The sequence below is a fragment of the Bacillus rossius genome, chromosome 1 (assembly GCF_032445375.1).
Source record: "Bacillus rossius redtenbacheri isolate Brsri chromosome 1, Brsri_v3, whole genome shotgun sequence".
Lineage (NCBI taxonomy): Eukaryota > Metazoa > Arthropoda > Insecta > Phasmatodea > Bacillidae > Bacillus > Bacillus rossius.
In genome coordinates this window covers 66,976,893-67,000,129 of record NC_086330.1, presented here as the reverse complement: position 1 = coordinate 67,000,129, position 23,237 = coordinate 66,976,893, and the positions used below count along the sequence as shown (strand labels likewise).

At 35.6% G+C, this 23,237-nt stretch overlaps 2 protein-coding genes across 6 annotated transcripts in view; one reads left to right on the top strand and one right to left on the bottom strand.

Annotated features, from left to right (window-relative positions):
- Positions 1-23,237, top strand: part of LOC134536959 (gonadotropin-releasing hormone receptor) — a 684,534-nt gene that overhangs the window by 20,907 nt on the left and 640,390 nt on the right. The gene's annotated exons all lie outside the window — the stretch shown is intronic.
- The window catches only part of LOC134536980 (uncharacterized), a 579,850-nt gene that overhangs the window by 69,478 nt on the left and 487,135 nt on the right, over positions 1-23,237 (bottom strand). The gene's annotated exons all lie outside the window — the stretch shown is intronic.

The window sequence follows — 23,237 nt, the reverse complement described above, 5'->3', positions numbered from 1 at the left end:
TGAAAACAATCATGGGTATCATCCTTCCAACAACGTTTGAAAAAAAGAATTTCTGTTTCAAAGTATTAAATTTAAAAATGAAACCGTCAGTGCTTAAAGCCTCGCCATCAGTAACATAGCGCATTCGTGGAGGGAAACGGGAGAACCCTGACAAAAATCACGCACAAAAAAAAAAAAAAACACTTTTACAAAAGATTCAGTGGAAACCAGGTGCCAGGAATATATTTTGTCTTACTGCAAAGTAATATATTGTAAATTTGCGTAAAACATAGCTATGATTATTATTGCATTTATGAAATACGTTTTAGAGTGAATCCTGAGTATTTCTTACGAAAATTGGCGCTAATTTGATATTTCAATTGACGTTTAAATTATGAAATATTTCCTTAAACCAATGAAAATATAATCGAATAGCAAATAATTGGAGTTCATATTTCGTTTTATCATACCAATTAACGTGACTCGAATGCTATCCAGGGAATGGTTTACAAATTAATTTAACCAGTGGAGGTACCGGGTCAACACAAATTATAAATACCCGGGTGATAATCTGAACCCAGTATTATTCGCAGTGATACAGTGGTTTTAGTGTAAATTTACTAATTTACAAATATCTATAAGCTTATTGAATATATCTTTTCCATTCACAAAAAAAAAAAAAATTAAATACTCACGTCTGCGGGCGATATCATCGGTATTGAAAACTGATAGCCTTGATAGAAAGTCAGCGATCTTTCCAATTTACCAACACGGTTCCCAAAAGTTATTGACACGAGGAAATAATTAAGATAGCACGGAAAATCTTTAAAAATATACATTCAACTCTCTAACTCATATTGGGTTATCAACAGTACTGCCTTCATAGCTAGACAGTAAATATCAAAAGAAATATTCTGTAAGAGTACTGAGAGAGGTGCCCGAAAGTTTAAATGTTGGTCCAGCATAAAGGAGAACTTATGTTTGAAACCAAGTCTGTCCATCATGATCTCGGTTTTCGACGTATTATTGAAATTTCTCCATTCAAATGCTGTGATGGTGCTTCACAATAGGCAGTTTATTATTTCGTCCATAGGGTTCTTGTCTGGATATGTACATAACCGTCTCCAATGTTTTTGTCAATACCTAATATCATCATTAAAAAAAATTACACAAGAAAATATACTTTATTTTGACTCAAATAGCTTGTGTATAATTAGACAGTTCTGAAAGGTACCACCAATGTTTGACGAATCCTTCTATAATATTGTTTGTAATACATTTGAGTGATTACCTGTGTTCCTCAACAAATATCACGTTGTGCTTTGCAAACGACATTTAGGATACTGGTAGCACTGGTACTACTTTATACAAATGTTTTTTTAGGCGTAGTACATGGCACAGACTAACTATTGGTGCTATATCAAATCTCATGTATAAGTTTTCCTTGTCAACAAAGCTTTAAAATCTATAAAAAAAAAACAATAAAAAAACACATTCTCTCTATCCATCACCCCTTCTCCCACCTTTCCACTCTTAATCCGCTTTATCTCTAAAGCAACAATCCCCTGTATCCACACTAGAGTTTCACGAAACAAGATATTCGCTCCAGTGAAAAACAGCTGTGTGGCAGTGAGTTTCCACGCTGAACAAGGAAACTTGTGCGAAATTAAAGCTACGCTTCAAACGCACATTAAACTCACACTAAGATTGCGGAACAAACCCAAACATTCAAATCACACAAAACGCAAATAAAAATAAAAAATAAACTTGAATAGAGATTATATTAAACGAAACACACAAAAGTAAATTCAGATTTATCGGTTAGTTATTCGCTTTATCTTCTGCTAAAATATGTAACAGTAACATTAACAATGAATGAATTGAAGAATGTTTTGTCTACAGCTTTGCAAAATAGTATGGGATTTTATATTTTCTTTTCATTACTGTTTAAATGTGTTTATTAAGTAACATTAATTTCTTAGGAACCAATTTTTATGTTCTCTTTTTTACAGTGTTCTCACTCATGCATCATTTTGGACATTAGTTTTTACCAACAAATTTGTCCTCTGTTAAACTGTTATTCAATATAAAATGGTAATCTGCACGGGAAAAAAATATATTCTAAAGTTGGTTAAATAACAATTTGTGAAGAATTCGGCACACATAAGAAGGATTTAACTTCTTACATTTACTTTGATTTTTAAAAGTACAAGATAAAATATAAGCAAAGGTAAGCAATCAAAAGATTAATTAAGCTTGGGCGGCTGAAAATTGATAAATAAGTATAAAAACCATTGACTGAAAAATAATAATTAAAAAAAATAATGGAAACCTTATCTTGGTAAATTTCATATCTTCATACTTAATATCTTTTAAATAATTGGTGGTTTCTAACCTTTTAAAATCTATTTTTATTCACATACAACACTAGTAGTATACGAATGGGCGCCCTGGGACACGGGTTAAGGTTGCGTGGTGCTTGGTGCCAACTGCCATCATGTATTGTGATGTCACGGCGGCCATCTTGGATGACCTTGGACTTAAAAATTAGCCAAATTTAGCCAAAAATAGCCAACATTATCCAAAATTTCCATTTTTTTTTGGAAAAAAAATCCAGCCGAAAATCCTCAAAAATTCCACAAATCAAAAATTAGGATTTAGAAAACAACAAAAAAAAATTTTGGTTTAGAAAAAACCAAAATTCCTAAAAACGGCTTAAGCATCCGTGTCTAAAGCCTCCGATAAGCCATTTCTAGGAATTAGGATACCATGACTGCTATTTTGAATTATTACGTCACAATTGCAATTTTCGTTACGGCGGCCAACTTGAAAATCCGTAATTTTTATGTTAGAAAATCGGGAATTTAATTATAAGTTATTAAAAAATAAATCAATCAAATTAACTATAAAAATTTAATAAAAAATTATTAACAAAAATTTTATAAAAAATGTACACTTAAATCATGGAGCTCGGAGTCCTCGCTTCGAACCCAGCGAGGTAAAAAAAAAACGGTGACAGGTGCTTTTCCCACGGATGTCGCCAGAAGACTGACCTCCCACCACTTATGTAAAGGTACATATATCGTCAGCTAGTATGACGTCATGTCCACCATCTTGAAAATCTTTATTTATTATCCGATTTTAATGAAAAAAATTTTAAAATTTAAGAAAAATTAAATAACTAAAATTTGATTTAAAATATATAAAAATCATTGCATGTTTCGTTACTGCAGCCATATTGAAAAACGTTATTTCAATGCTAAAAATTCCTAAAAATTCCAAAAAATTAATTAAAAAATTGCCAACTTCAAACATTTAGTTGGTTAAACGATTTCGGCCCTCGGTTCGATTTCAGGCGAGAGTAAACCAGTTATTTATTATTGTATTTAAAAATTCTAAAAAAAACCTAATAATAATGTCATATGGCACACCCGACATTTGAATTATGTCACCACTGTATCAATTTTAGTTACGGATGCCATCTTGAAAATGAATATTTATTTTCCGATTTTAACGAAACAAGTTCAAAATACATAAAAAAATTAACGTATTAGAATACTGATTGATTAGATCGATTCCCATCCTTGGTTACTAACCAGTAAGAGCAAAAAATAAAAAAAACGACAGATCCTACCTCCACAGAAGCCGCCAAGACTGACATCTCACCACCAATAACAAGGTATATATCGTCAGCTGGTATGACATAATGTACACCATCTTGCCTTCGTCTGCTGGAGACCACCAGCTTGTTTTCGTCTGCTAGAGTGTGCCCATGTCATGTTAGTATGATTTTCAGTTCACCATACCTTTGACCTTGATGTTGGCATTGAAGTTTGACATTTACCTTGAACTTTGACCTTTATCTTAAAATTTGATTTTTACCTAGACGACCATCATGGATCCGACATCTTGTGTTCAGCAAACACTACCAGGAGCCACCACCTGCTAGAGGACATTGCCACCATCTTGTTTTCGTCTGCTGGAGGACACCATATTGTGTGTGTACTCGTCTTATAGTGTACATTACCATCATGCTAGTTTTATTATAACCCACTAGAGAGCAGTAATCATTTATTATTACTGAGGTGCCCGCCATCTTGAAATTTGGACGCCATCTTGGAATAGTGTAATTATTTAGCAACAGATTCAGGAAAAAAATCCAAAAAACATCAACAAATTCACTCATTAAAGCAAAGATTGATTCGAAAAATGGTTCGATCCATTGGCGATTCAAAAAATAATAATTTTATGTAAAAATTCCTCAAAAATGACAGGTTCGAAAATAAAACACCACAAGTTCTTTCACAAAATAAATTTTATTATATAATGTCTATTCTACTACAAAAACACTTGCGAAAGTTAACAATTTCATAATCATTTAGGGCTGCATAAGCGTGAAATCACTAATTCTTAGCTCCAATCGGTTTATACTAGACAGAGTCCAGCCAGAACCTTTACTGACATAGTTCTCTTCGTCATGACAGAGTTCCTCGACAGCGTGTGTAACAGTTTTCTTCACATCGACAGAATTGTAAATTACTGCAGCCGATGTCTTGAATTCACACTTCTTTACTTTCTCATCGAATGGACACGGCTTTTAATATATACAGTCCACACATAAGTTATATTTGAATGGACCGTTTGTGGAATACGTCATCAGTAAGCTGATTGATTATGTCCTGTCTGATATCATCAAGAAAATTATAAATGTCCTTCAACTCACTTAACGTATTTAGATAATAGTAGTCTTTCAACGTTCCACGAAATGCAGACTGCACCAAGTAGAAGCCATTATCGTTCACTTGTAATGCACCGAACACATTCTTAGGTTTATTTTCATGTTCAGACGTCATAGCAATCGGTTGCTGCAAATCGGGTTTCTTGCTTGTACGCTTACGAGTCTTCAATCTAAAGTGAGGAGTCAAAATTTCTGCATGTAGTTCAGCAGTAGGCGCACAGACTTCACCTTTACATATTTTCGCATGATGTCGCAAACTGTCAATTCGAGTAAATATTTATGGCACTCATCACAGCAAATCTTCATGCGAGAAGGATTCTTCTTGCATTTGCTCCGCTCATGTCTTCGTGCATCATGGGAAAATGCGAACGACGTATCACAGTAGCTACAAGGATACCGTGGTGATGAAGACGAGCCTTTCAGACCTGATCCAGATACTGACGTTGCAACTGTTGTACCTTTTCCAGGCATACTCTTATAAACATCAATGCATCGTTGTTGTATAGAAACATTTTCTTTCTGCCGCACAGCGGGACCTTTACATGTCTTAATGTGCGTTTTCATATTATCTATTCTGGCAAACTGCTTATGACATTTCTCACAACCAAACATGTTGCGAGGAGGATTCTTAGTACATTCTCTCTTCTCGTGTCGACGAGCATTGTTGATGTTTGAGAAAATATTTTCGCAGTAACGACATCGATGTTCGTTAGTTGTTGACGTTTCACCATTCATTAAAGTTTCCATCGAGGGCGAAACAGAGTTCGTCAAGGTTTCCTGTACAGCCAGCACTACCGGCATTATAGTCTCTTCTGCTGGTGGTACCACGACTGTTGATTTCTCCTCCAGTTTTGACGTCAGGGTTCCCGTAGTCGATGGTACAACCTCGGCTGAGTTCGACGTTAAAGACGGTAAAGATGCCATCGAGTTCACAAGAACAGGTAATTACGCGACTTATGCACCAGATGAAATTAACTAGGTGAACCTCACACCTTCGACGACAGTTACAAACTGAGCGAACTGCTGTCTAGGACTCGCTTATATACCCGCGACCGATCGATAAATTTAAAACAAGAACCTTCCTACTAATATTATAAACGCGAAAGTTTGTAAGTATGGATGGATGTTTGTTACTCTTTCACGTAAAAACTACTCAATGGATTTGAATGAAATTTGGCCTACAGCTAGCTTAAAACCATGATTTACACATAGACACCATATTAATATGAAATTCCATCCCTAAGGGAGTGAAAAAGTGATAATTTCATTTTATAACAGAAAAAACCATAGGTAATAACCATACAAATATTGAGTGAGTGTCATTTCTCTATGTCTGACACACGATCATACACATAATAAGGTCTGGAAAATTAACATTTTTCTCCTTGGTGAGACCAGTCCGCTTAGTGGAGCTCGCAGCGGCTAGCAAAATAAAGGCGCTAATAACAGTTTTGTTCTTAACTTCGTCAATAGATAGAGTTGTCTTGAATTTTAAACGTACCATCGTTTGATGCTTTTGTCATGTCTTTAATTTTCGTTTGTTTTGCCGTATGTGTTCCTATACCAATTGCGATGATATTTTGGTGATTTGTTATGCGCATGCCCATGAAGGTTACTGTGACGGTATAATTATTTTTCAATAGTTGGAGCACGAATCGTGTCAAAAATTGTGTTTATTTCATTTTATATAGCAGCACTTCGTCTGTTTTTGTTGTATAAGCGCGCATGCATGACACAAATTATTTAAATATAAAAGAGAGACAGAGATAGAGTGTGATATATATATATATATATATATATAGAGAGAGAGAGAGAGATAGAGAGAGAGTGAGGTAGAGACGAAGAGATAAACTGAGATAGAGCGAGGTATAGTGAATTAAATGGTTTAGATAAAGAGATATACCTATAGACGTATAGAGCTATATAGAGACATATATAGAAGATATAGAGATAGCGGGAAGTATATATGTAGATATAAATAGATAAATAGTGATTGAGAGATACATAGATGTATATATATATATATATATATAGATAGAGTTAAATATACCTATATATAGAGATGGATTACCCAGCATTAGCTAGATAATGCAATCTTTTAAATATTAGTAATGTCTTATTTTTCAGCTTTTTTCTGTATTGCTTTATAAAGTCTAAATTACACAAAGACAAGATAAATAACTATAAACTGGCAGAACAACGTCTGTCGGGATCTGAAAGTGATATAAATTAATTTTCACACTTGACATTCAAATTAAGAAGACAATTACTAACTACACCCTGTGTTCAGCCCGGGCAACGCCGGGTATTGTAGCTAGTTTACTATAATACACGAGCCAAAACAACATTAAAAATAGAAGGCCATATGATCGGAAAAATTCGATGCGTTGTGATACGTTCTAGTCTCAGTAATTCGACTTGATGTAGGCTTTTGGACATACGCCATTGCTAAGCAATGGCGTTTGTCCAAAAGGCTACATCAAGTCATACACTCCCATTGCACAAATCTTTCAAAGATAATATCAATGCCCGGTATGGACCCGGTATGCATATTTCTCTGAGGAAGTTGGAATGATAAGCAATGGCGTATGTCCAAAAGCCTACATCAAGTCATACACTCCCATTGCACAAATCTTTCAAAGATAATCTCAGTAATTCGATCTGACCAATATACGCTAGACTCTAAAGCTCCAAAGTTCCAAATGCTCCAATAGCTCCAAAAATAACAATTCGCGCCTTCAGGTCTATCTACATTTGGCTCCAATGCTCCATTTGCCCATCGGGTTCAAGTACTCCAAGAGCTCCAACACGTAATGTTCACGCAATTGACATGCAATGTACACACAGTACACACAGCAAACGGAATGAACGCACAGTACACAAAGGAAACGGAACGAACACGCAATGTTCACGCAATTGACGCGCAATACACGCATTGTACACGTAATGTATGCATTGACCAAACAACACTCACACAGTTAATGAAAACGAAGCACATTTGGAAGCACAATCACAAAAAGGAAGCACATTTAGAAGCACAATCGCTAAAAGGAAGCACATTCAGAAGCACAATCCCAAAAAGGAAGCACATTTGGAAGCACAATCGCAAAAAGGGAGCACATTTGGAAGTACAATCAACTAACGAAGCACAATTGGAAGCACAATAACAAAAAAAGCACATTTGGAAGCACAGTCACAAAAAGAAAGCACATTTAGAAGCACAATCGCAAAAAGGAAGCTCATTTGGAAGCACAATAGGAAGCTCATTGAACAAACAGGAAGCACATCAAACGAAAAGGACGTACATTTTCACGAACATTCAAATCAGTAGGTTGCGTTCGTTAATTTTACATTAGGATAGAATGCCTCCATCAGTCATTGGCTACAACAGTATTTTGGCTCAAATAATCAATGACGTCAAAGTATTCGACTCCAAATAGTCTTAAGCCTAACGCTATTTGACTACAAGGCTACGAGGCTTCGAAGATACATAGCTCCATCTGCTTCAACTACATTATGTTATAAGATTACAAGGCTACTTGGTTACATAGCTTAAAGTCTATGAGGCTCCAAGACATCATGGTTACGTGACTGCGAGCCATGAGGTTACGAGACTATGCGATTGCGAGTCTACAAGGTTACGTGAACGCGAGACTATAGGACTAAGAAGCTTCCAGAACACAAGGTTAAGAGGCTGCGAGGCGACAGGACTACGAAGCTTCCAGGACACGAGGCTACGTGGCTACGAGACTACATGGCTCTAACTGAATACAATAGCACCATTCAGCGGTGAGGGTTAAATTATCTCATGCAATAACCTGTTTAAAGTAGCGTCGATTCTTGTCAACATAGGACACCACATGCTGCTTACAGGTAAATATTATTTAATTATTTTATGTGGGATGCAGGATGCTCACTAACGATCGCAAAAGAAGGATGGCTTCGCTAAGCACCAAGGAGAAGAAAGTTCGCCTTGCTTTTTAGTGATTTTAAGATGTCTCAGAGCTAATTATTATATATGATTGAGTAATGGTATTGTAGTTTGAATTACACCTGATAAAAACATTACAAGTGATTATTTAGTATCAGAAATTCAATTAATTAAATTTAACTCTGAATAAAATGATATGACACATTATGTAAAAAAATCCTTCATGCATAGATCGGTTTCGCAGAAACAACCAGAAGCACTTGGAGAAACCAAAAGAATAATAACCAGGAGCACACAGAGAAAACCATCAAAATATTGACAAGAATAATCGGGAGCACACGGAGAAAACCGACAGACACACACACACACACACATATATATATATATATATATGATATCAAAAAAGTACAGAAAAAATTAAAAAATAATACAAAAATAATAATAAAAATAAAAATAAAAAAATTACAAAAAATTCTGGCTTGTTCCAGAACTCTATCCTTGTTCTACAAATGGAAAGTTCACAAGCTGACAGAAGATACTTTAATTTTGGTAGAGCTGGCTGTACATGAAACCTCGACGAACTCTGTTTCGCCCTCGAAGGAGACTTCAATGAATGGTGAAACGTCAACAACTAACGAACATCGATGTCGTTACTGCGAAAAGATTTTCTTAAACATCAACAATGCTCGTCGACACGAGAAGAGAGAATGTACTAAGAATCCTCCTCGCAACATGTTTGGTTGTGAGAAATGTCATAAGCAGTTTGCCAGAATAGATAATATGAAAACGCACATTAAGACATGTAAAGGTCCTGCTGTGCGGCAGAAAGAAAATGTTTCTATACAACAACGATGCATTGATGTTTATAAGAGTATGCCTGGAAAAGGTACAACAGTTGCAACGTCAGTATCTGGATCAGGTCTGAAAGGCTCGTCTTCATCACCACGGTATCCTTGTAGCTACTGTGATACGTCGTTCGCATTTTCCCATGATGCACGAAGACATGAGCGGAGCAAATGCAAGAAGAATCCTTCTCGCATGAAGATTTGCTGTGATGAGTGCCATAAATATTTACTCGAATTGACAGTTTGCGACATCATGCAAAAATATGTAAAGGTGAAGTCTGTGCGCCTACTGCTGAACTACATGCAGAAATTTTGACTCCTCACTTTAGATTGAAGACTCGTAAGCGTACAAGCAAGAAACCCGATTTGCAGCAACCGATTGCTATGACGTCTGAACATGAAAATAAACCTAAGAATGTGTTCGGTGCATTACAAGTGAACGATAATGGCTTCTACTTGGTGCAGTCTGCATTTCGTGGAACGTTGAAAGACTACTATTATCTAAATACGTTAAGTGAGTTGAAGGACATTTGTAATTTTCTTGATGATATCGGACAGGACATAATCAACCAGCTTACTGATGACGTATTCCACAAACGGTCCATTCAAATATAACTTTTGTTTGGACTGTATATATAGAAGGACAAATCTATTCTATGAGAAAGAAGTGTGCATTCAAGACATCGGCTGCAGTAATTTACAATTCTGACGATGTGAAGAAAACTGTTACACACGCTGTCGAGAAACTCTGTCATGAGGAGGAGAACTATGTCAGTAAAGGTTCTGGCTGGACTCTGTCTAGTATAAACCGATTGGAGCTAAGAATTAGTGATTTCACGCCTATGCAGCCCTAAATGATTATGAAATTGTTAACTTTCGCAAGTGTTTTTGTAGTAGAATAGACTTTAAGTAATAAAATTTATTTTGTGAAAGAACTTGTGGTGTTTTATTTTCGAACCTGTCATTTTTGGGTATTTTTACATAAAATTATTATTTTTTGAATCGCCAATGGATCGAACCATTTTTCGAATCAATCTTTGCTTTAATGAGTGAATTTGTTAATGTTTTTTGAATGTTTTCCCGAATCTGTTGCTAAATAATTACACTATTCCAAGATGGCGTCCAAATTTTAAGATGGTGGGCACCTCAGTAATAATAAATGATTACTGCTCTCTAGTGGGTTATAATAAAACTAGCATGATGGTAATGTACTCTATAAGACGAGTACACACACAAGATGGTGTCCTCCAGCAGACGAAAACAAGATGATGGCAATGTCCTCTAGCAGGTAGTGGCTCCTGGTAGTGTGTACTGAACACAAGATGTCTGATCCATGATGGTCGTCTACGTAAAAATAAAATTTTAAGATAAAAATCAAAGTTCAAGGTCAATGTCAAACTTCAATGCCAACATCAAGGTCAAAGGTATGGTGAATTGAAAATCATAGTAACATGACATGGGCACACTCTAGCAGACGAAAACAAGCTGGTGGTCTCCAGCAGACGAAGGCAAGATGGTGGACATGATCTCATACCAGCTGACGATATATACCTTGTTATTGGTGGTGAGAGGTCAGTCTAGGCGGCTTCTGTGGAGGTAGGATCTGTCGTTTTTTTATTTTTTGCTCTTACTGGTTAGGAACCAAGGATGGGAATCGATCTAATCAATCAGTTTTCTAGTAAGTTAATTTTTTGATGTATTTTGATATTTTTTCGTTAAAATCGTATAATAAATTAAGATTATTCAATATGGCGTCCGTAACAATGATTGATACATTTCTGACATAATTCAAATGTTGGGAGTACCATAAAACGTTTTAATTACTTTTTATTGAGAATTTTTAAAAAAACATGAATAAAATACTTGTTTACTCTCGCCGGAAATCGAACCGAGGACCGAAACGTTTAAATAACTAAACATCTGAAGTAAGCAATTTTTAATTAATTTTTTGGAATTTTTTGGATTTTCTAGAATTGAAATTACTGATTTTCAAGATGGCGTCCGTAAAGAAACTTGCAACGGTTTTTTAAATATTATAAATCAAAATTTAATTATTATTATTTTTTTATAAATTTTAAAATTTTTTCATTAAAATCAGATAATAAATAAAGATTTTCAATATGGCGGACATGACGTCATACTAGCTGACGAGAGATATATCCCTTGAGATAAGTGGTGGGAGGTCAGTCTTCCTGCAGCCTCAGTGGGAGAAGGACCTGTGGGAATTTTTTTTTACCTCGCTGGGTTCAAACCGAGGACTTCGAGCCCCATGACGTAAATGTACATTTTGTAAAAATAATTTTTTATAAAATTTTTATTATTAAATACGATTGATTAATTTGTTTGATAATTTATAAGAAATTTCCCGATTTTGCTACATAAAAATTACGGTTTTTGAAGATGGCGGCCGTAACGAAAATTGCAACGGTGACATAATAATTAAAAAAAGTGGTTATGGCATCCTAATTGTTAGAAATGGCTTATCGGAGTCATTAGACATGGATGCTTTAGCCATTTTCAGGAATTTGAGTTCTTTCTAAAACAATTTTTTTTTTTGAGAATTCCGAATTCCTAATTTTTGAACTGTAGAATTTTTTGAGAATTTTTGGCGTGATTTTTAAAAAAAATGGAAATTTTGGTTAATTTTGGCGATTTTTGGCTAAATTTGGGCTAAATTTGGCTAATTTTGAAGTTCAAAGGTCAAGGTTAATGTTCAAGGTAAAGGTCTTGCAAGATGGCCGCCGTGACGTCACAATCCATGATTGCAGTCGGCACCAAGCACCACACCCTGAACCCGTGTCCCAGGGCGCCCATTCGTATACTACTAACACTCTGACGGCAAACAATTTATTTAATGAACAAACAAATATATAAAACTTATATTTTTTATTTGAATTTACATTTTAATAATCATTTGTTCGTCACACAAACTGGCCATTTTTCGAACAGCTGTGATGAGATACGTAAATCCTAAATCTTGTAAAAATATTAAAATATACTAAATGATAATTTTTAGAAAATTTACCAGTTAATCTTTCATAAAGATGTCACGTTCTTAAAGGTGAAACATTATTAAATTGTGGCACGAATATTATTAGACGCTCTACAGATATTATTATAGTTCTTATTGAAACTCTATAGTAAGCAAATACCTAATATATGCGGCAAATTATTACGTATTGTTTTAAGTCTACCTTGCGAAATAGCGTGCCAAAATAAAACTGCGTAATCTCTACAAATCGTTTGCCATCAATTAAGCAACGAATGTTCATTACAATTTAAATAGTTCTTGGTTGAGACGCTTTAAATAATGGCTGTGTAATTACGTTTCAAATAAACGTATCGGCCAAGCACTGAATGTGACAGATGTTAAAAACAGTTAAAAAAAAGTGTCTTCATGAAAGGCCTATCTCAATAAAAAATATTTAACTTTCCTAATTTATCAAGCAATTTTAAAATTTCACTTCAAATATATGTATTTATTTATATAGCTGAAGTACCCAGCGTTGCCCGGGCTTTAAGCAGAGTAAAAAAAAATATATGGATAATATTTATCTGTCTATCGATTATTTCTCGGTAAGAATTTGAGTTCCGATTTGTTCTTGATTACCTTTTTGACCCTGTTCTTGAAGGTTTTCCACAACATATTTTTAAAAATATTTCACCTATCACGATGTTGGATACAAAAGTGATTAAAGCATTAACAATGAAATGGCTTTGCCAAGAGACGCAGAAGGCATCAGTAAAACAACAGCCGTTACCACGGACACAAAGAAAGTTCGAATCTTAAGTCAGTTGAACTTAATGGCCCCCTTATAGTTCCAGAGATCTCATGATAAAAGTGTCAGTGAGTTGTATTTCACTTTGATGTACACACACACAGTCACACACCTACACACATACACACACATATATATACACTTTCGAAGTTTATATAGCCTGTACAGAGCATTGGTGCCAACATAAATACTTATCGTGCAACAGGTCTTGTGTGCACGCACACTTGTCGCCCCGGCGCCGCGCAGCCTAGAAGTCTTCGCCCACTCATTTGTCTTGGCCTGCATACAGTCCTTTATCTCGGGAATCTTTAAGACACTCAAATACTCTCAACGGCTACTCACTTGCACGAAACAGCACTCACGATTCCACCAAAAATACAGCAGTCCATACGCGTACGAGTCTGACTCGTGAGTCCTGCTCGACCAACTTGGCTTGCGAGCCAAGCTCCGGTGATTTTTTTTCTAACACACAATACGAACATACTTATACTTTGCTTGTATATTTAAGAATTTGAATTGTGTATGTTTTACAATTGGAATAGTTCAATTTGGCATTTAGGTATCTTGAGTTAAAGGTATAAATATTTTTATAAAAAATTAAAATAATAAATTTTTGAATTTGTTAAGTAAGGTGTTAAAACAATATGATATTTGCAAATCAAAATTTGGCAATATTGTATTAAACAAAATTAAAACACCAAAATTAGGGTTAAAGTTTTTTATTTATTGTTTTTTTTTAAATAAAGTACTATTTAAAAATACATAACACTTATGTGGTAAAAAAAAAAAAGAGTGCGTGGAGTCCCTCCGCACGGAAGAAGTGAAACTTCGTAATGTGGAAATGAAAAAAGGAAGGGGTAGAAATTGATTTTTAAGTGAAATCATATTGTTTCTTTAAGGCAAACTTTATTAACATTAGCATTGTAAATGTTGTATTTTCGACGATTTTAACGAAGATAGGAAATGGAGATCGATTGGATGATGTCGAACTTGCACTAGAAATATTGAAAAAATAGAACTCGTTGCTAACGCTCGCACTGGCCTGTACCATGTATACTACGCGCATGCGTTCGAGTGCCACGCATTCACTCTCGCTCTGTCTCTTTCTATTCCCCCTCCCCAGGAGCGTTGAACTTTTAACGCAACAGTGCTTTCATACCCCCTCCATGGTAGCGTTAAACGTTTGATGCAACCTTGTTGGAAGTCGCATTAGAAGTTTCACTTCAAAAATTATAAAAAAAAATGAATGCTCTCTTTGGATAGATATGCGGAACATTTTTTTTTATCTAGCTGCAACGTGATTGTACTTTATTTAAATTTATCTGTGATTTTCAGGCTGGATTTCATAATATTTCCACAGTCATGACAACTTACAAAGTTATTCCTAGTGATACCGTTCAATAAAGTTTAATTTTTAAAACTAGAAATTTTCTAATTTTTTTAAGTAAAACTTTATTAGAAAGAAGGATTAACACTTCGTTACAAATAGTACTTACATTTTCTTATTACATTACATGTTTACATCAGGACATTATTTTGTTGTGGATTAGAGCCCTACGTAAATTATTGTAAATTCACTTGCTTTCAGGCAAATTAAAATATTGCATAACATTTTGATATTAAAATTTCATAAATAAAACATTAAATTAAAAATAATAAAATAATTGCTTTTGGATTTAATATAGGCTAGGTTTATTTGAAAAAAAAAATAATACCTTGAAGTTTTAATAATTGGTTTGTATAACAAACTTTTCCTTATGAGGTTAATGTCGAAACTTATCATTAAGATAGTAGTTGCAAAATTTTAACGACAATGCAAATATTCATGTTAAACAAGAATTTTGTTTGCATTACAACATAAAAGTATCATATTTCAACAAATAATTAGCATTGGAAAATAAATATTGTAGTTAAGTCAAGATATGAATTAGTTTTGAATAAATAAAAAAATAAGAAAAAAATATAAAAAAATCGAGTATGACGACACTTATCAACTAGCAAGTTCGCGTGTTTGGTCATTAACTATGTTAGGTCAACAACGTTTCTTGAAGGAAGAGTTCACTCTTCTATGCATCGCTGAGCGTGGCACCGTATCCACTACAAGCCTTTCTTAACCCACCTGCGTCCATCACATTTATTTTTCAAGCTCGTCGAGTCCTGCGAGACGCACAGCTTACACTAGCGCAGCGCGCAGCTGGCGGCAGACGATGGCGTCGGTGTACAACCCATCAATTTCGTCCCTGGCCCCAGCTCGGAAATTCACGCAGGTTTTTAATATAGGTGCGGGCAGACTGAAGTGAATATGGAAATAAATTATGCACGGCGTTCCTGACAAAGCCACGATGTACACCACCGTATTCTGGTTGGTTTTACCGCGAGAGGCAAACCGCGTTCGTGAGAGGGAGGGAGCTTTAAGGTAGAGGGTCGTGAGAAGAACATCACCTCAACCTTACTCTGTGCTGGAACTGAAAACCACTCGGTACTATTACAATCTCACCTTCCTGAATTATATTAATTTTCTAGTAGACTGATAACACCCTTTAATAAAGGGGTTAAACAGTTTTTAGATCATAACCAACCGTGTGTGTGTCTTTATATCCAAATATATAGACATTCCTAAAATAAATTACACTATCTGTGCTTTGAATTAAGACTAAATATCAAGTAGATGCTTTAGAACAAGGCCATGTATTTTTCGCGAAATAAACTGATCGCTCATTATACTGAAATAAGGAATGCCCGCTCCATCGATTGTTTTCCTTTAATTGGCAGCCGTCTGCAAGAGAAGACAATTGCCATTTTTGGCCGGGCCATTCAGGACGCGTTTGTTCCCGCACTGGATGGCTGTGACTGGTGTGCTGACGGAATACATGTGCCTGGAAGAAACCCAGGCAATCGCGAAACACAAACAGTACTACAATGTTTTAAACACACAGATTGTTGGTTCTCGTTACTCCAACTGCAACAAGTGGCCTCGTCCCCGACGATTATTGGATGGTGGAGTTAATTAAGATATTAAAAAATTTAAGAATCAAACATCTGCCACCAAATATTAATCGGTACCCCACCCAAAACAGCTGTGTCAAGAAAAACAAATAAAAGCCAAGTATGTAGCTACAGTAATAAAGGCAAAACGCAGACGTGTTATTATTAGAGCTGCAATGAAAACCAAACCTAAAGATAAAATTATTTATATAGCATATGAATGCGAAAAAGTATTAACTCAGTTTACGTTCTAAAATATAACTGGAAATTAACTGGATGTTTATAATAAACTTAAAAACTACGGACATAACATATAAAACTATTACAATGTTGAAAGTCCATGATGGTTATTAAAATAATAAAGTTTTTTTAACAGTCTTTAAAATTTGGTGGTGCAACGCCCTACGTAAAAGTAACGGCGTGTTTAAGTTTCCTTTTACTTCAGTTTGGCTGAGGGTGACTCAAATACGAAATAATTTCCAAAAATCTATCTTCAGACAGTTTTGTAACGTCGGAGTTGCTTCTGCAACATCATCAGTTAATATTGTGATATTGTGCGTGCGCGCAATCAGTTTAATTGGGCGTGACGTAGCATAACGTAGTTGTTCAACACTGAAGTTTTCTGCAACGTTTAACTGCCATAAATGCATTACGTACCTTTTACTAGAAAAACCTAAAATTAATAGCGATGTCTGTACACCAAATATCACCAGTTTACACGCCTGAACTGAGCACAGTAGATAAAGCACGTAAGCTAAAGTTCGTGTGCACGAAAAACAGTACTTCTAGTGGCGTTTGCTGCATAAGTTTAAAAGCTGTTGTGGCCGTGGATAATAAATTGCCATTAAAAAAATTTCAGTTCGCAAACTGACAAAAGTTTCATACTGACTCGCGGTTAAAGACGTTTCGCCGGGGAGGCCAAATAAGTCATTAGCAATACTCGTTATCTTGTTCGATGCTGAAGAAACGTGCACTATCAACTGAGTACCATGAGCCGGAATCGCAAGCTCAGTTTAGAAACGGGCGTTGGAAGTTTGCAGTCCTTATCCACTTCGCGCGCCGACCGGCAGCCAAACACGTACGATTCCATTCAAACCCACGTCGCGAATCTTTTGCTCCTGCGGCGCTGCGCTACCCATGGCGTCACTGTCTCACGTCGCGCACCCAGTGGCGGCCTGTGAAACAGCCAATTATTAACGGTAAATAAAACAGAAGTTAGTAGTATATGAATGTAGGTCCGGCGACAGGAGTCGGAGTGTGGAGGCGGAGATGGTCTCTGCTGATTTGGAATCTACATCTACGATATCGTCATTGTGGCCATATTGGAAGACCTTGACCTTTGACCTTGAACTTATAATTTGTTAAAAATTGGCAAAAAGAACTCAAATTTGGCCAAATATTGCCAAAAATGATTCAATAATAGTCCAAATTCACCCAAATTTCCAGTTTTTAGAAAATAATTCCTCCAAAAAATCTCAAAATAATTAGAAAATTAAAAAATTCAATTTTCGAAAAAAAAAAACCATTAAAATTAAAAAAAATTCGAAATTTCTCAAAATATTTTTCTTTAGAAAAAAAAAAAAGAAAATTCCCCAAAGCACCTTAAATTCCCCAGCGAATAGCCACCCTATGACACCGAGGTCATGATTTCGGCCATTAGGATGTCAAGGTAGCCATTTTAAATTGTGTAGTCACTGTTTTAATTATCGCTACAGTCAAAAAATACAGTATTTTTGAGTGAACGTGATTTTTCGTTTCTCATTAATTTTTCGGTTTTAGTATCCTATGCATGTAACATAATAATTTTTTTCAAATGTTGTGTTTTATAAGTTAGTGGGGTGATTGAAAATAATTAGGTAGGCACAACTCACCATGCAACACAATGCTTGGAACTGAACCGGTAAAACACTAAAAGGCGCTTCCCAGCGAACGACATAAACTCGCAGTTCGCACAAACGTCGTTATTTCTGTGGATCTCCAAACGAGATGGATGAATACACGAATTAAGAGGAGGATGACTTGAATTACACGAACAGGCTTACGAACGGCAATGCAGCTGAAGCAAAGAGATTGTACCAAAGACAGTTTACAACCATCCTGCGTCACATCTGGTAGTCGCAATTTTCAACAATTTTTGTGGTGTGGGAATTGCGTAGTTATAAGTTGTTGAAGTTCACAAAAACATTGTTTTTCAGTCATTACGTTTCTTTCTTTTTTTAAATTTCCATAAAAAGGGTAACATATCTCTCTAGTGCTTCACCGGTTGAATTCCGAGCATATATTGTATGTTTATTTGTGTTGTCTTGTCATGTTGTCACCCCCGAACGGGTATACCATGAATTTAGAAACATATTTAAATGGTGGACCAACGATACTAATAAAATTAGTCTGTTCGATTAAATTAGGTGCCACCAACACTTTTTACGACATAAATTTCACAGTATCTTGAGCGGAATTTGTTACACGCCCAGAAAACCCATGAGGGCCGGTGTATATTCCCCAGAAGGGGCGGCACCAGACTTGGCATTGCCCCATAATGGCGAGGGAAGTGGGTATGCCACTTCATTGCGGCACGGAGGTGTTTGGGAAGAGGCTATGACGAGAGGCTGAGGAAACCTATCCCAGCATCGTCACCATCACTACCCACTTAACACATTCAGCAACCAACATTACTTGCTGGCTAAGCCTCTTCAGCGAGTAATGATGGCGCCTATCAGAGCCTTTTACATCTCTGTGACTCCTCAGACCACAACACCCAGAGCCCGTGATCGGACCGAGGACCTATCCGACCTCTGCTAGCTATCCAGTCTAGTGCCGGAGCAGATGCGCTGTTCACCCGTCTGCTCGTTTTGGAGTGGGAACTCCTGGGACTTGCTGTTTAGCACACATCTGACTAAATTTTTCATGGGACTTGGGGTTTTTCCGACCTGTTATCCCGTAAGCTAACGGCGTAACTGTCCCAATCCGGACCACAGGATCACCTCGGGAATTGGTGAGCCGAAGGATCAGACCTTTAGATATCCCACTGTCTACTGCACCGCGGGGTTTACAGCTTTTATGGCCCAGTCGCAGTCAATTTCCAGAGCAGAAACCCCGCCCAAAGCCGGCCTTTGTCATCATGTCTTTTGGATCTTCACATTGATCCAAGACCTTTTGGACCACGGCCTGAGAGTCTGGCAGTGCTGACCCCCTGCAGAGAGGACATTTGCACCTCACAAGATACCTCTTTCCTGTCAAGGGACAAGGACTCTTCGGCAGAGTTCACTTTGGTAAACACCCTTGGTATCACGAGTATATATCTTGTTGCATTGGTGCGGACTTTCCGTGGTCCTGTTGGATTATGCCTCGGATACTAGAGCCAGCAAGAGCTCTGACACCTCGAACAACAAGTACCTTATATCGCAGGAGTCAGTACCACTCCCAAACTCTGCCCGACGGTGCCGTCATGTCGCGAAGCTTTATACTAGTCAGATGTTACAAAACATTGTTCTCTTAAACCGATGTCAACCTGACGTAGGCCAGTCAGAGAGTTCGGTCCTCTGGAAGCTCCACTCACTCGCTACTCGACGACTCTACCAGCCAATCATGAAACAGTTTTATTTTATTATATATTTGGAACGTTTATCAAACTACGAATAACGTTTACAATTTTGCAGGCCGTGATATTGTAAGATGCGAAATAAATCAACTATAAGAAAAAGTGAATTTATTTTTAACTCAGATTTAACTATGATGCCACAATAATTTAATTACTAATGACATTATATCTGCGGAACAATGCGTCGCAGTTTATATGTGAAACAAGACGAATGGACAATTCCGAACGATATGTTATTTTTTTTTAATTGTGGGTATTTATATGTTGTGATAACTGAGAAAAAAGAACTTTTAAATTATTTGAAAAGTGCAGAACGGGAATTGCTTTCATCAGAAAGTGACAGATGGTGTTAACGGGTGAATTGAAAGTTTAAAAAATGAGATAGTTAAAAATACTCCTAAAGTATTATTTACTTCTTTATTCACTCGTAAAATAGCTACTATTTCAAAAATTTCGAACCGGTATCTTAACTAACAGTCTTCAAAAAATACTGAAAACTTACGAAAAGTTCTACCATCGATAAAAAGGTACGCGTAAGGGTACTTCAAATGCGTTACGCATATGCAAAAAGGAATAACACCAGCCGGAAATGACAAAACAGATGTCACAAAAGAAATATAAATATGCGATATGACACCTAAAACTTATTTGTCGCAAATAAAACATTATTTAATTGGAATGTTTTATAATCTTACCTATGTGTTCAACACGCAGTTATACAGTGCGGCTGACAGGTCAAATTGGCAAAGTAGTAAAACACTAGATGCGTGTTACAGAGTTCGCAGGATTGAACCTGGTCAGGAATTTCTGATTTAAGGTTTCCATTGTTTCCATTTAATCACACAAAACATGTTTACGAATGTTCGTAAAAAATATGTATCGATAATTTTTTTATCATTGCTAATGCCACTTGCATTTACTTGCAAACTTTAGATATATTTGCAAATTTGCAATTAACATTTCACAGCTTACTTGTTCACAAATATCAGAAGTAATTTACAAATGGTTTTAATTTAGATGACGAGCAAACAGCTAATCAATACCAATGAGATTTGATAACGTTAAATCAGCCTCAAATTGTCACCTGTCAAGTGCACGCTACAACACGCACTCTGCTTTGAGCTCACGCCGCTGGGCTTCCTATCGCACGTACTGGTGATGATGCATGTTCGCACACAGCAGAAACATTTTCTCTGTTAATTCATGGGGGACACTGGTAGATTGTTCGCCTGGAATCTAGGAATTGTCAGCCATATACCAGCGGCTGGTTTCAGGCAAAGTGTGATCATTACTAACCTCGAATTTAGTATAATCATATTAGATATTAGTACAAATAAATACTTAAATAGTCAACACATTCAAGATAAAACAATCTATTTAAAATCTTACTTTAAGATAATTTTCAAGTTCTATTAAATATTCCAAAAAAACTTACTTTAAAAACCGTAGGCAAAGTATTGTATTATTGTTGATAATGACTGATAAAAATTAAGTCTGTAAGATTTTCGTAGTTTGTAACTTTTAAGTTAACACACTAACGTATAAGAGAAAACTTGCGTGCTAAATATTTTGTTTGCGTTCGTTCAAAGAACTTCAGTTGTTCGCAGGATCATTACAGATGGAATTATTTAAGAGATTTCTTGCAGTAAGGAAATATTTTTAATAATAGCCTATTTTTATTTTCTAACATGGATATAAATAAAAAAAGATACATTTATTTACTTAAATGTGTTAACAGTTAAGACTATTTTAAAACCATGAAAGATTTACGACAATTTTTATGGTAAACATATAATATAAATTTTTTGCTATACTATCTCAGTATTGGGTTTCTCATACTTTCTACCTAATGTCAGTTATACTCAGATTATATCTACAAATTTAATGTAAAAACCATACACACATATTTTACAAATAAGGTCTGCAAGGTTGTATACTGGCTGACACTTCAGTACATTAAATAGTGAACCTTAGTTCAGCCCACAAGATTACAATTTACGTTCTAATATTAATAATCATTAGTGGGAATTAGCTCCCTCATTAATAATTATTCATGGTACCTATTAGGGTTACCTGATTAGTTTCTATTCTACTTAAGTGTAAAAGTTTGTGATTTTATTTACAGAATATTGCACATAAAATGAATTTATTGTATATATATTATTTTATTCAACTTATTAGTACAAGCACGTGCAAAAAAATTAATTACTTCAAAATTCGCGTTTATTATATTTACTCTTTATTGTGATTCTTGGAGATCAAAATTACCCTGAAGTGTTTCTAAAGATGCTTGTAATTAATGCTTTTTTTATATATTGGTATTTTTTACATATTTTAATGCTGTTATATTTACTGAAATACTATTTATAAAATGCCGTGTCACTGTGAATGCGAACATTTTTCTGGGTTGTTTCTCTTATCACTTTTTTCAATGCGCCAAAATCTGAGCTAGAGCTATAACTCGAGTATGAACAATGTTGTCAAACATTGTTGTTAAAAATGTATTACATCCTCCTTACTCTAGCCAAAACTGTTTCCAACCTTTCTGGAACGATAGGACGGAATACACAATACTGATTTGAAATTTAAATCACCACTAAATTCACGAAGAAAACAACATGCGTGAAGAAACCGCTGTGACAGCGTAGTAAACATGGTGAGCTATCGCGGTCATTCTCAGAATAAATTTTGCGTGTGGGTTGTAGACAAGTCGCAGTTACGAGGTGAGCTGACGTTTCGGCTAGTACAGCTGCCATCTTCAGCCTAGGAACTGAGAAATTTCAAACTGTAGTACCGAAATAATACTTTCGTCAGTCGTGAAGCAACCAAACCGCAAGTCAAGAAACCAACTTTTCCTCCCGTTGAATAAAGTACGAATAAGTTGTAATGGTCACCCTTTACCCTCCTATGTGAATCATAAAATTAAACGAGAATTTACATTTTATGCAAATGTGTATGTGTTCACAAATTATTAGGGCATTCATCAGGAAATCAACACCTTACTGGAATGACAGAAAAATTAAATTATCGTATTTAGTGTATTAGGTGCCAAACCTATTTGTATAATAAATCCAAGACACTTAAATCTTCCAAAGTACGACAACCTAGTTCGTAATGTTAACCAGATAAAGTACCTGTTCTTAGCGGTATTATTTTTCACTGCATAGATTAAAAAATTATGTTAAATCACGCAATAAATAATTAATATTAATCTCGTGTTTCAACTTCAAGTGTATGTATTTACGTGTATATATTTATAGGTAACTATAAGCTCATACGTGTTACAAAAAAGCAAAAAAACATTTAATGAACACTACATGTTTCTTGAAAATGTCCACAAAAAAATTTTTTTGAGAAAAATAAAGTGGCAATTTTTAATGTT